Source organism: Fukomys damarensis, unplaced genomic scaffold (assembly GCF_012274545.1).
Source record: "Fukomys damarensis isolate Sample0158 unplaced genomic scaffold, DMR_v1.0_HiC HiC_scaffold_30, whole genome shotgun sequence".
NCBI classification, from domain to species: domain Eukaryota; kingdom Metazoa; phylum Chordata; class Mammalia; order Rodentia; family Bathyergidae; genus Fukomys; species Fukomys damarensis.
Genome location: NW_022900942.1, coordinates 46,401,631 through 46,416,817, shown reverse-complemented (window position 1 = coordinate 46,416,817; position 15,187 = coordinate 46,401,631).

Here is a 15,187-nt window from a genome sequence, read left to right as displayed (position 1 = left end):
TGGGTTGGTGCCAGATGACAGGCCATTTCTAAAGGCATCAGTAAGGAGAAGGAAAAGAAAGGGACAAGAAAAAAAAGTGAAATGGAAGGAAAAATTGGAAACAAAGCTTTTGTACATAGGGAGGGGAGGAGATTCGAGAGAGGACATGGAATAAAATTAAAATAAAATTTATTTAAATAATAAATACAAAAGAAAGGAAAGGGAGGCATGAGGGAACAGCAGTGAGAGAAAATAGAAAAGTGAGATGAATATACATCAATCTGGTTTAGGACCAGACCCAGAAAAGCCACATGTTTCTGGGGAGATGGCTCAATTCAGGCAAATTACACTCTGCCCCTGTGGTCTGGGTTAGGGGCAGGAGCCTTGTTTGGAGTCTGGGCTGTGTCTGTTTTTTGTTTGTTTGTTTGGGTTTCATTTTTTTTTCTTTTTTTGTACTGGGGATCAAACTCAGGACCTTGCGCTTATGAAGCAGACAGTGGCACCACTGAGCTAAATCCCAGGCCCCTCTGGGCTGTGCCTGATTCCGCTTGCACAGGTGCTCAGGGCTAGGATCCTGCCTGGCCCAGCTGGACCCACTCATTCTGCCTGGGCACAGCCAATGGCTGTGGAAAGGGCCCCTGCTGTGTGCACAGGAGAGGCAAGAGCTCAAAGGCCTAGGAGGACAGGGACAGAGGGTGACTGGATAGACACAAGGAGTGGTAGGAGAGACAGAAGGAAAAGATAAGGAAGGGGGATAAGGTAAGACTAAGCAGTGGAGAGCAGGAAGTCTCCTTTGCGGGCTCCTGGTTTGAGAGCCTGGTTTGGAGCCAGGGAAAGTAGCCATGGCTTGCCCAGCTTTCAACTAGAGGTCAGCCCCCAGGCTCCCATGGCCCAGCCCTCACCCTGGGAGCAGCAGAAGGCCAGGGTAGAGGGATGCTCACTGCCCTGCCCGGCTTGTTGCTGGGGACACAGGAAATTGGGGCTGGTCTTGGGCCTCTTGGGGAGCATGGGCACAGTCCTGGAGTCCCAGGCAGCCCAGGGAGAAGGCAGGTTACTGAGAGGGCCTCAGGGGTGGCCAAGGACAAATTTCCCAACTTTACAATTTCCCTGTGAGTCTACAATTCTATTAAATAGGATAATGGATTTTAAAATGCCCCCCAAAGCAGAGAGTGCTGTAAGATGGGTGGTGTTATTGTTATTAACAACCACGTTCTTCTTGGAGCTTCGAGAGGAAATAAATCAGACCACACGCACAACGAGCAAGTCCCTCAGAAGCATTCATTGCTGTGAAATAAACACATATATATTATAGGCCCTGAATTAAACGAAAATGGCACTTGGGGGCGAGCCACACTTTTATTTCTTAGGGCTTTATTAAAACCCACAGATGTAGGAAGGGAGGTCTGAGAGGTGGGACTGGTGCCACCACCAGTAAGGCATGCCCAAGTTCATAGGGAAAGGAGCAGCTGCGGGGTACATTGCTCCCCAAAGATGGCTGGAGAAGTACAGAGGAGCCAGGAAGGCCTGGCAGCCCTAGACAGCCACCTCCCCCAGATCCTGGTTCCAGGTGGCACTGGGTTGCCCGTTGTACTTTGCAAGGCTGGTACGCCTCCCCCTGTGACCCAGCCTAACCAACGTGCTTCCCCTTCTCTGCCTTCCTGGTCTTCCTGTCTTGGTGTCCAAGCTGTCTGTTCTCATCACCTGGGGTCCAGTTCTCATCTGATCCTGGGACCTGTCTCCCAGAACACTTGAGATACAGGTCTGCCCCAAAGCTCACGGCCAAGTCCAGCTGCTGACCTCTGTGTCCCCAGGGCCCGGCTTAAACCATATCTGGCTTAAGTGGGCCCTCTGTCACTGAGCTGCACGGAGGGGAGGACTGGCAGCAAGGATGGATGAGCGGGAGCTCCCCGGGGGCAGCAGCTGTCTTCAGTCTAGGTTTCTGCTTTGGCCATGAGTGGCCTTCAGAATTCCTCCCTACCCCCAGGCCAATGGCTGGTGCCACTGAGGAAGGGTAAGGAGGCTGAGGCAGGGCTGCTCCCTAGACTGTGGGGACTCTGAGTCTGACTTTTTTCTCTCTTACCTCATTAAGCTTAGCTTCCAATTATATGTTAATGATGCTGGCTGCCTTTTGTATGCTGGAGTTTACTGCAGTGCCTTTAAATTTAATCACCTCAGTAATGGCCAGCTCTGGCATCACAAATAAGAGGCCATGAGAATAAGCTTTGTTCCTGAATAAGCCAGCAAGATCTGGGGTCCCACTGAAGCCTGAAAAGTCTTTCAGTATCTCCTCACCCTAGAGAACGTCTAAGAAATTCTAAGACCTGTCTTCTGTGACCTCAGACAGGAGCTTCCTCTGCAGCTTCACTCACAACTGCACCAAGTGGGATGAAGTTCGGACTCAGGGATAGACTTCCTGCTTGTGCTGGAAGGGATCTCCAGAAAGTGCTTGAGTGCTGACGGGTCTGGTGGCCCTGGTTCCCTTGCTACGTGCACAGCCATGGCACTGGAAAGAGACACAGGATGGATTAAATGCCTGGCTCTTAGGAGTCCTCAGCAAGTGAGGGAGGCCAAGCCTTCTTCCCATTCAAAGGGGATTCAAAGATTGAAGACAAGGACTTGTGCCTGCGTGTGCCACTGAGCCAAACCAGAATTTGGGGTTCTGTTCTGCTTGTTGCTCTCACTCTCCTACCCAGTTGGGTATTTCATTTGAATTCAGCGGGGAGGTACTGATGGCAGGGCTGGTCCTTGCAAAGGGGTTGTGATTTTGGAGATGCAGAGAGACTCCCCTGCCCTTATCTTCCATTGCACCAGCTGCCATCACCACGTCCCCAACCCCCCACTTTTCTGCTACCCCTTTGGGGAAACTTGTTTCCCCAGAGCCCATGCAGTGCTGAGGGTGTCTTTCCTGTGCTGCAAGCTGAAGGCCTGTGTCAAGCTGTACCTCCCACTGTTCTAACCAATCCTTGCCCACCATGTCCTTGCCCAACTCCACAATCATGTCCTCATCTGTGCCCAGACCTGTGTCTGTCCTGCCGCTCTTCTACAAATGATCACCCGTCGTCTCTCCATTCACTCACCCACCCACCATCTATCCTTCTGCCCATCTATCCATATGCCCACCATCTCCCTTGTATCATCATCTATCTAGTCTCTGCCTACAATCTATACATCACCCATCTATCCTCTGTCTATCACCCACCCATCTACTTATCTAACAACTCTCCAGGGGCCTACTGGATGTCAGGCCCTTTGCTAGTGCTGAAATGAGGACCTCTCCTCCCCTTTGGGGAGACACTCTGAAGTAAAGAGTGTAGCAGATCTAATAGACAGGCATGTCACAAAATCAGAGCAGGCTGCCTGCAGCAGGTGTGCACCAAGGGACAACTGTATAAGACCCTCACTCTCCATCTGAGCTTGGCTCTGGTTCCTGGCTCTGGGCTTTGAACTTGGAGATGTTGAGATGGTATTGCACTGTGTTGGGGCTCTGGGGGCAGATGGATTCACTTAGGTGGGAGCCTTGCAAGTGCCCTAGGGTAGGGACTGAAAACACCGTCACAGGAGCATTTCTTTAGGACAGGAACCAGGCTTGCCTTGAAGTAGAATGGGGTCTCTGATGGTGCCTTCTACCCTTCCTCACCTCTTCCCACTGCCAGACCAGGATCTGGAGTGTGGGGGGAGGGTCTCAGAGGATGTCTTACAACTGATTTGCTGATGGAGAGCCCCTCACAGATCCCTGCTGCATTTGGGTTAAGGCTCAGTTTCCTGTTGGGCTCCCACCCTCCCTCCTGCTGGGCCTGCATTTTGCAGCCCCAGAGAATGCATTGGACACGGCCAGCCTGAGCTCCTCATCATGGCAGACTGACCGAATATTTTGAGGGGTCTGGGGCGGTAAAGTCTGATGGGGGGGCAGCCATGGGAAGCAGAGGGAGCCCCCATGCTTTAGCTTGGGGAGAGACGCTCTGACACACCGCCCACTCTGCACAGTACATTTTACTACCGTGAAGGTAAGGAAGTTAAAGCTAAAAGAAAAGCAGCAGACTTGAGCAAGTCTAGAGATCTCAAGTGCAACTCGAGGACTCTAGTTAATAATGGTGTATTGTATGCAGGATTTTTTGCTAAACCAATAGATTATAGCTGCTCTTGCCATGGTAGGGAGGAGGGGGTAACTACATGCAACGATGGATACAATTGCCTGTTTAATGATAGCAACTATTTTGCTATATATGTATATTAATATGTTTTATATCTTAAATCTACACATAAATTATTTTTTAAAAATGGTACAGAGGGTCTGGGGTGGTGTGGCCCACGGGCAAAGTGTGTGCTTAGCATATACTAGGCCCTGTGTTTGTTTCCCAGCACCAAAAAAATCAAGTATAATTAATAGGGTCAGTATAATAAATAAAAATTTAAGTTAAAAACCCCTATGAATATTTATTTAGAACCTATGCACTTGCACTGACTGTTCTAAGTGACTGGTACCTTTTCCCAGAGATCATCTTTTACAATGAGATGGACACAGTTACCATCCCATTTTATGGATGGCCAAGTCAAGGCACAGACAGGTTAATAGCTTGTCGGGGCCTCAGAGCTGGTATCAGCAGTCAAACCTGTGCAGACTGACTCCTCAGTGTGCTCTGGTCTTTCTGCCGCTCGGCCTTACTCCTGGTAGGAGCCCTTTGTGGGGACTGGATGTGGGGCTCAGAGAAGTTCAGATGTGCTCATACCAGCCCTACAGCTGGTTCGTAACCAAAGCAGGACCTGTCCCAAGTGTGGCAACCCCATCCTTGGGCACCTTGCACCCTGGGTATGAGAGAAGGGGTACCCAGCAGGCCGCTGCCTCCAGGGTCCTCTTTATCCCTTCTGAGTGGGGAAAGGTGGGTGAAATCATGGAGGCACATGTGTACACGAGGGCCTAGGCAGTCTTAAAGGGACTAGCAACAAGCTGCTCTCTCTAGAACATAACTGAACACAGACCCAGGAAGTAGGTCATAAAGGCCCCCAAGGCTTATTAATCCTTTCATTGAGTCAACAAATGTAAAATGTTTACGGTCCGTGTATTAAAACTCTTAGGTACTTTGCTCATAGAAAACCCACTCTAGGGCTACGGACTGCTTATTTACAAACAGCTTGGAGAGGCTGCTCTTCTCTGCAGAAAGGTGAGCGCCCAGGTACTGTGCCTGATCGGTGTGTGGCCTACATAGTCCTGGGTGACCTGGTGTAGCTTAGTGACTCTGGTTTCCGTCATCAGAGCTAAATGGCCACTGATTTAATCAGAAGAGCACAGAAGTGCTCAGTGAGGCTGCAGCTGCCAGACCAGGGCAGCAATCACCATTGGGCAAAGCAAGAAGCTACAGAAGGCAGCAGGAGCAGAACACAGTCCTCTCCTGGCATTCCTGCCAGCACCACCCTTCCTGAGGACAAAGCAGGGTCTGGAGAAATATGGGTTTCCATAGTGAATAAGATCGCAAGTCACATGGAATGAGTTTCAAGATGATGTTCCCTTCAAGCAGTTAACATGAAAGTTTAAAAGTTTTGATGCTTGAAGGAGGCAGTCCTCAGCCAGCTGAAAACTCTATTATACATAATGCTTAATTTCCAGATGGTTCATGTATAATACAGAAGTCTGTAATATACAGCCCCAGGATCTTTCCTCCCATGCCAAATGCCAGGCGGCATCTGTAAACCACTCCTTGCTTTGCAAAGCACATCCGCATCGATCCTCTTGTTTGAGCCCCATAATAGTCCTGTGAAGCAGGGAATCGGGTGTTAACCCTATTGCACAGAAGAGGCCCAAGGGTTGCAGGTCTTGTACAAGTTAGGGCTGAGCCATGAAGGTCCAGGGCTTCTGACACCAGGTCCCGGGCTCTTGCTTTCTTCAGAGCCCCTCTACTTCCTGGCTGGGAGGGTGACTGGCCCTCAGGATCATGGCAATGCATGAATTCTCCTGAAGCCCACCACATCTGCCCCAAGCAGGAGCCCAGCTGGCTCCTTCTTCGCCCTCCACTCTGATGCTGACTGCTTGGCAGGGTGCTGAGCTTGTCCTGGCTCATCCTTGGCTAATTGTGAGGCTAGACTGAGATGCTCAATATGGGGGTGAAAGAGAAAGGTGGGGGAGATTGAGATTGATGGAAGGAAGTGTGCGGGTTGGTGGTGGGAGGGGGGCCACTTTGGTTTCCCTGTCTTGGTATCTCGCCTATGGGGTGGGGGAGGGGAGATTCACTGTCCTTCCTGAGCTGCTAAATGCTGTCACAAAAACATTTATTAATATGCAAATTCTAAGTGGCAATCTGGACCCAGTCGGGTTGTGCTAATTTGCACATTAATATCTGTCTTCAGGCTGGCCTCAGCTCTGGAGAGGGAGGCAGTGGGCCTGGGAATAGGGACTGGAGAAGGAGGATGCAGGTGAGGCAGGATGGGGGAGGGGACTTCCTTAGGAGTCTCTTGGCCCTTCCAGAACAGAGGGCAAGGACCCCAGGCAATCTGCAGTGGAGAAGCTGGGAGCCACTGTGCTCAACAGGTTTGGTCTGTGATCAAGACAGACCTAGGATGCTGGCCTTTGGCCACTACTTGTACCCCGAAGACCCCGGGAGCCACCCTGGGAATCATGCAAGGGAAAAAGGATGTTACAGAAGCCTGAGCCCACAGTGGGTTGATGGTCCCAGGAAGCATAGCAAGTGAGCTGCCTGGGGGAGATGAACAGGAGGCACGACGGGCTGCTTCAGCTGGACAGAATGGCCATCCTGCTCACAGTAATGGGCAGCTGGGGGCACCAGAATACTGAGAAGCACTCCCGACCCACTTGCTCTGCTCTGGACCAGGTCTGTCCCCCTCACAGGCCATCCAGAAAGTCGATCCTTGTCTTTGGTTGTCCCAGAGCCCCCAAGCTCTTCCATGAGCTCACACGTTCTCATTACATTCACTATGTGTACAGAATTGTGTGTCTCAGATTTGCTTGGGCAATCCCTCTTCCAAACCTTCTCTCCCTTTGCCCCTGTAAATGCATACATTTGTCAACTGTGTGTCTGAGTTTTTGGTTCACAAAATACAATCACCTCTAATGGGTTTGGCGGGGTGGTGGCAGCAGGGACAGGGACATCAAGAGAAGCATTGGGACTGGGCCTGTAGCTCAGTGTGGTGCACTTTGCATGCACAGTGTACAAGACCCTGGGTTCAAACCTCAGAACAAAATAAAATGAAGGGCAAGGGGAAAGAGTATTGATGCATGCAGTGGCTTAAACTGCCGTCCCAGTAAGCTGGTTAGGCAACTGAGGCAGTGTCTCCCCTCCAGCCCCCACCCCTTCAGCACCCTCCTGCTGGCCGGCTTCATTCTAATTTGTGTATTCTTCAAACCCTACCCTGGGCATGGAGCACTCTGACATCCTGTCCAGAATGCTTTTCCTTTGACAATGTGCCACATACCTACACTTTTGCTCTTCTAATGGCTTCACATGAAAACCTTGTTCTTCCAGCGACACAGGGTGCTCTCTCCTCTGCAGTACTCGGCAGGGATAACACTTGTGGCCTGTTTTCAGTATACAGATTTCCAAAGTATTCTCATCAGTTAATATCCTTAACATTCATAGAAGTCTGTGAAATTGCCAGCCTGTTATGTGCAGATACTGTGCTCATAATGTTCAAGTGAACATTTATTATTATTATAATATCAAAAGTTAAAATTTTGATGGGTGTGGTAGTGCACCCCTGTAATCTCAGCACTCAGGAGACTGACATAGGAGAATTGCTGTGAGCTTGAGGCCAGCCTGGGCTACATAGTGAGTGTAAGGCCAAGCTGAACTGTATTGTGGGACCCTGTCTCAGAAAACACAAGCAAAAACCCAAAGTGAAGATTTAGAGATTGATTTAATCAAAATAAACTAAACCTGCAATTCTGGATATTGCCCTTAGGTGGTGATATGTACCTTAGTGTACAGCATCCTTTGTGTTTTTAGGCATATGACCCTTAGACCACAAATTAATGTATTAATTTTTCTCATTTTCTACTATTTTATGTCATTTGTCATTTATTTATTTATGTTTTTGGTACCGGGGATCAAACTCGGGCCCTTGTGCTTGCAAGGCAGGCGTGGAACCACTGAGTCAAATCCCTGGCCATTGTCTACTATACTATTTTTATTTACCTGTTTTTGTATTCTAGGTTCATTCCTCCCTCCCTTGGACCCCTGAAAAGTGTATCTGCTCTGGCAGGACCTCCAGATACACAAAGAGAATGACAATCTCATGTGATACATGTTGAAACCTAGAGTTTGGAAAACTAAGAAAAAGAATGATTAACTCAGAAAGAAGCCTTCACACAGCCAGTGATGCTAGAATGAGGTAAGCAAGGAGAAAACAGGATTCTGTTGGGTGTTGTGTGTTCAGGCGAGGAAGGGACACTTAACAGACTGAATAAAGAAGCCAAACTGTGCAGAGGACCCAGACGGTAAGGAAGGAGGGGTGAGAGGCAATGTTGAAGAAGGGAGAGTTCCTGGGAAGACAGGAGGCTCTGGGCTATTCAGCAGGGCCAGGGGAGGTCACCATGGGCCATGAATCCCTCACACTGGCTGCAGGATGCATGGAGCTGCTGAGGGGTTGTGCTCAGGAGAATGGCAGAAATGAATTATGTTTGGAGAAGCTGTTCTGAGTTGGGGTGGGTGAAAGATGAGAGCTTTCAGATGGGAAAGGGTCCTGCACAGCCCTGGGGATGGACGAGGAAGGCCATGCCAGGCAAGGGGCAGGGAGGAGGACAGCACGGCTGGATGAAGGATGTGTGAGGTGGCAATTGGGGAGGCTGATGCTATGCCACCCAGATTTGGAGACAGTGCCGATGATGACGCCATTAACAGAGAAGGAACGCACACTTCCCCACTAATTATCCTTAGAAAAAGTCAAAATAGAACTTTTGATTGAATTAAATTAACTTGAACATGGTGCCATTAAATGAGAGATTGGAAAGTCTGATAAAACAAGCCCATAAAGAAAGAAATACCTAGGTACAATTCAGTCTCTTTCTCAATAATCTTTTACTGTTATGGTCCTAAATAGTTTCTCTTTTCCTAAATAGTTTCCCCTGTAGGGTTTCAAAGAAGAAACTCTTGACTACACGCTCACCTCTTCACTTTGTTCTCACACTGCGGGGTGTGTGCAGAGCTGGGTTCTTTGAATTCTCTTTGCATTAAAAAAGGTTTTATTGGCTTCTATAGGATAAGTTTGTAGTCTCAGTGACCTGGAGAAGAAGCCATCAACAGGGGGGAAAAATGGCAGACTGTGTATTTCATCTGGTCCCGGGATTTTCTGACTCTCATTCGGAAGTGGTGGCATTAGGAAGCTGATTCCCAGGGTGAGCCTGTTGCGTGGCTCCCCAGCCCTGGCTGGTCTCAGCGGGGATTTGTGGGGATGTGTGGGTATTCCTTTGCTCCTCGGTGGAGGTATAGATTCTAGCTGCTGATGCACCAAGATGACCCTATGTCCTCTATTTTTTGTTCTGGGCATTGTTTTGTGCTCAAGGCTTCTCAGCAGAAACCCAGAGGCCATCCTTCTTCCTTGTCCTCTACCTGTTGTCAGTTGCCAGCAGCCAGGGGCACCCAAGAAAGGGTCAGCTGAGCCCCCAGTGGAGCTGAGCCCAGGCCTCTGGGATGGCAGGAGCCCTCGGATCCTAGCCCTGGGTCCTGGCTGCTCTCTGCCTTGAGGATGAGGCTGGGGTGCTTAGAACCACTGCTGCTAAGCCCTTCCTTCACCTCCAAGTCCCCTTAGGGATTTCGCTGGGATTCAGGAGCCCCCAGCTGCTGATCCAAGGTGGAGCCAGTGTCCATCCCCTCAGAGGAAAGGGTGTAGCTATTCCTTCTAATCTCTGTGGACAAACACAGAGATGCTGCTCTGAGACTTTCCTGGTTTTGAGAGGTTGGTGGGGAGCACAGGGCTCACCGGGCTCCAGGTTCTTTGTCCCAGCAGCATCCTTATGGGCTGGACCTATTTTGCACCCTCCTGAGCAGATCGTTAACATGGTCTGCTTCCCAACCAACCCTTTGCTCCTTTCAACTCTAATCCCAATAGTTTTTGTATATGTACTGACCAGGTAAGCAAATCCCAGCAGATTTGGAGCGAGCCCATCTCACCCCAAGTGCCCATGGCCAAGGCTAGCAAGGATGCAAGAGCATGGAGCATCCTGTCCTCTCTCATCAGAGCTGAGCAGAGCCAAGGCCTACCTTCAGGGTCAGCCAGCTTTCTCCCTCGTATCTGTCCAGACCCTCCTCCCTCACCCTCAGCTCAAGATGCTTTGTGACCCTCTACGTCTTCACTGACACCTCCCTGTTTGGATGCAACCCCAAAGGTGGAGGGACAGTACAGTGCAAGTTGGGTAGGTCTTTGGAATGGTTTCTTTGAGGGGACAGAGAAGAGGAGGGACTGACGTTTGAGAGGAAGATTCTCTGAAGGCAAAAAGAAAGGTATGGTTGAGAGGTCACTGCTAACCTCAGCACTGGTCAGGCTTGATCCTAAGGGTGCCAGGAGCTACACACAGGAGACAGAGATGGGGATGCTGCCCCTCTCACCAAACAGACCACCCGCTGCCTCTGACATTTTTTCCTCTCCTCTTTTCTCTTTCCCCTTCCTCTTCTTCCTTCTCCACCACCCTCCCCTTCTTCTCTGTCTTTCTCCTCCTCTTCCATCCTCCTGCTACTCCTCTCTTCCTTCTCTCTCCTCAGCATCAGCCAAGGCCTGGCCCAGACTTAACCCTGGCATCATTCACTCTCCCTCCACCAGTCCTGTTTCACAGGGTCCCTCTCTACTAATGAGCTCAAGGCAGCAACAAAAGCCTTTGAGGTCTGCTTGCTGTAATGCATTAGCATAATGGGCCATATAATGAGCAGCCACGGCGGAAAGAGCTTGCTGCAGGGAGGCTCAGAGTCCCCTCACTTGGGAGGCTTCCTCAGAAGCACCAGGGTTCCTCCCCAACATGGTTTCCCTTCCCCCTCCATCATTCTTCTTGTCTACACTCCTCTCTGAAGAACCCTGTACTTCTCCCTAGGGCACCCCAGCATTTATAAATCCAGGTGGACTTCCTGTTTTGGAGACCTTCCCCCTGGGTGGCCTAGGGTGATTCTGTCAGCCAATCAGTTGCTGGGATTTCCAGGGTGCTACTGCTATCAGGCACCGTGGCTTGCTGTCAAGCAGCCCAGGCTTTTTCTGGGCCTCCTTGGGTCTGGTCAGAGCCCACGTCCACTGGGTGGCCAGCCTAGCTACTAAGCAACAGGACACCAGAATGCAGGGCTCCTAAAATTTATGGCCAGACTTTATGACAATGGAAATATTTTTTTAATTGAGGCTTGCACCACCATTACACTGCTAATTTAATTATTCCCTATATTTCATCCATCACCATCTGATCCTCAGGAAGCAAATAGCTTGTCTTCTTGACAAGAAAGCACCAAATTGACTAAAAGTATGTGCAGGAGGGGTTGGGCTATGATTGCCAGACCTCTGGGTGTCCAGGGAAAGCAGAGGCACCCAGAAAGACTCCCCAGAATGGTCACCTTCCTGAAACCCACACCTTGCTCTGCCCTAGGACCATGTGCATCTGGGTACACCTCCTTCCATGGTGAGACACATTGATGGATGTAGCCTCAGTGTCACAGCAACCCCCCATCTGTCACCCCCAGACAAGCGCAGTGGATCCACCCTGCCCATTGCTACCTACACACAGAAGTACACATGGCTGCCTCACCTAAAGACTGCCAGTGCATGGCCTGGGTCCTTCACACTCATATGCCACGGATCCTTCAGGGTTGGAGGGTTGGACTCAGGCAGTGTTGAGGGGATCCAGGCTCTCCCTGTGCAGGACTTGGGGCCTCAGCCTGTCCTGTTCCACCCATGAGTGAGAAAGCAGCAGCTCTCTGCCAGCCCCATCGAGACTGTGCCTTTGTGCCTTTGCTGACCTATAGTCTCCAGGCGTCCTGAGAGATTCTTAGCACCCACTGCCCATGCCCGCAGCTGACATAGTCTGTGGGAGTGGCCCGCGTGGGAGCCCTGGAGAGGGTTAGGGAGGTGCCCAAAGGAGTGTGGCTGTGTGTCATTTTCTCTACATGGTCCTCCCTCTTCTCCATTCCAGGACACCCTGATAGCTCCTGAAGCCTCCAGGGATGACTGGCAGCTCTGTCACTCAGGCCATCTCTTTGCCATACTGAGACTGGGTGGTGTCTCCTAGCAGCTGTGTGAATCTGAGTCTTCTTTCCCCAAATACAGGGCAGTCGCTGGGGTTTCTCTTTTTCTCTCTCCTGGACATATAGAGCCTGGCTAAGGTAAGGCCAACTGACAGGGCTAATCAGTGCCTTATTTGGAGGGGGCCTGGCAAAGACAAGCAGAATTCAGCAGTGGGTGGAGAAGTCTGTGGAACTTGGTGTATCATAAATGAATGAATGGGTGAGTGAACCAATGAGTGGAACAAGCACCATGGGTGGGAGAGAGCTGGGTGCAGTGGGGCTGGTGGGGTGCCACTGCATGGCCATGAGTCATCAGGAAAGCTCTGGTGCCTGCCCAGGCCCCACCACCTGGACCCAGCATGATCGCTGCTAAGGAATAGAGCAGAGGGGCGGCTGCTGCAGGGAGAGGGCCAGTGGCCCTCCTCGGTGTCCTTGGCCTCATAACTTTGTCAGCTGTCACAACGGCCCTGAATGTAGGAGACGCCTACCCCAGTCACTCCTGGCCTGGTCTGGCTGGCTTCAAGCACTACCAGATAGGGGACGTGGAAGAAGAAGGGTTGGACCACCTGGGGAGGGGTCCTAAAACCTAGCCTGGAGGTGGTAAAGATTAAATGTAAGATAGGAAGACAGGCTTCCTGGCAAAAGGCTCCTCCATTTTAAGTTACATTAATTTACTGAGAAGGGCAGAGGATCTGAGACTCCAATTCTTCCCTTAAGCATTTAGGATGCCTGGACACATCCTCAGGCAAATCTTGCCCTTTTCTAGGAGCCCCACTCCCATGCCTGTAGGAAGTGGCCCGGCATCCCCTATCAGGCACCTCCTGCCACTCTGAAGTTCTGCATCTTAGCAGCAGCCTGTGTCCCTGGCTTTGAACTCTGGCTGAAGTGGTGCTTGACAATTTTCCATGTGATAGAATGGTCTGTGTTCATTCAAGTACACCACTACTAGTAACAGGTCCTGCCTTCTAGGTTGGGCACCCCTCCCGACCAGGCCTCTGTCTTTGCTGTGATCTGTTCATGTATCCGTCTCCCCGACCGTGTCATGGCCTCCCTTAGTTGTCTCAGTGACGTGATTCCTAGTGCCATGACCAGAGTACAATTGGTGCTCATTAAACATTGGACTCCACCTCAGAAGTATTTCTGTGATGATGATTTAGCTTCTCATGCCCATGTCTGCTCCTTAGTGGTGAAGAAAGTGGGAGAGAAAGGTTTTCCCAAACACAGGCTGATCCCAAGGAAGAGCTCTGATCTGGTTCTCTGAGTGCAATAGCGGCTTCTTCACTATGCTGGGACCCTGCCTCAGGCTGCCTGTCCAGCCAGTACTATGATATCCACTTGGAGGGGCTTTCAAATGCCCCCACAGCCATGCCGGCATCAGCTTCCTCTGCCTGGAGTTTGTACTTGACCACTGGTTTTGCATAGAGGAAGCCTTGAGAGCATTGTTGAGTTGTGTGTGTGTCTATGTGCAAAGCCTCGGGACACTGATATGCAGAACCCTCTTTTTCCCCCATACACATCCTGCGAATCTGCCTGCTGAGCACTTTGACCAGCCAGGTACCCAGAGCTGAGAGGACCCACTGCAAAACTACCATCAGCCTTTCCTAAAACAACAGGCTGTTTCCTATACTTCAGAAGTTCTTTGTGTTCCCAGGTAAAGATGTTTCCCCGTGCAGCACGGCAGTACTCCCTAGTGGGCCATTTAATACCTGGTCCCCAAAGCAACGGACTCCAGTGCTGCAATTCATACTTCCCAAGGCAACTCTGTTAGAGATGTGTGCGTCTCTCTCTCTCAGGGTTTTCTACTGTCTGTGTACACTGGACATGAGTCCGTGTTGACACATCTGAAAATGTTTCCTGAAGAAGGTGAGCCATGAAGAAAAGAGGACTGGTTGGAGTGAGGAGCAGGCACCAGGGAGCCAGTGTGCTGTCCTCCTGTGTGTTTCAGGCCCCTGCAGGCCCAGCTCAAAGTCACCTCCAAGGGGCTCCCCAACCATTGCATGCGAAAAGCTCATTTCCTCTGCCTCATCATTCTCCTTCAGAGCGCTCCACAGCACCTGACCTCTAACTTGTGCCTATCTGTGGATTATCTCCCTGCCATGTTTCATGTCCAAGGCAGAAGATTTGTCCTCTGAGATGCCCCCGGGTACAGTACAGTGCCTGGCACCAGGCAGACCCTCAGTAGCTGTGTGTTGTACGTACACCTGCACTTTGGAGCCTGGTCAGGGCTTGCAAAGATGGCCCTACTCCTCTCCATATGACTGTGTCCTCCTGCTGCCTCCCAGGCCCTGCCTGGTGACCATCCCTGAGACTCACCTGGAGCCACTGAGGTTCATGGGAATATGACACTGGCTAAAGATTTCACAAAGGGCAATATCTAGGGGTCATTAGGTTTTGCCAAGAATTCACCGAAATTCTCCTTGGAAAACCAGCTCTGTCCCTGCCTAACATGGGAATCTGGCACAAAAGAACCAGCAAGGGGCCACCTTCCATCCTCAGAAGGAGCTGCCCCTGGACTTGTGGAGGGGGTGGTTCTGGGCACCAGAGCTGCCCCAGTCCTGAGGGGGGCACATTGCCTGCAGCAGCGGTGGTGGGGTGGGGGGGCGCTTTACCATCAGGCCTCACACCCCTAAAGGGGTACAAGAGTGTGGCCATGTCCCCTACCTATCTCAGCTCCTTACCAGAGGGCCCCCTACCTCCACAATCTTGAGGGTGGGTGCGGCACACACTAAAATCAAATGAAATGAAATGAAATAAGAGACATTCCTTTTTGTAGTTAAAAAAATACCTGTAAGGAATACCAACGATCTCAACTACAAAGGCCAAGGGGAGGAAAAAAAAAAAAAACAGAAAGCGAAAACACCCCACCTCCTTTGCAGCGCGGAGCTAGCGCCAACGGCCGGCTCTGGGATTTGCATGACAAAAGCACTCGACAAACAACAACAAATTGCCAGCTTGTCGGGGGCCGCAGGGCGCGCGCGACAACTGGCGCGTTCCTTCGGGCGGCTCTGGGC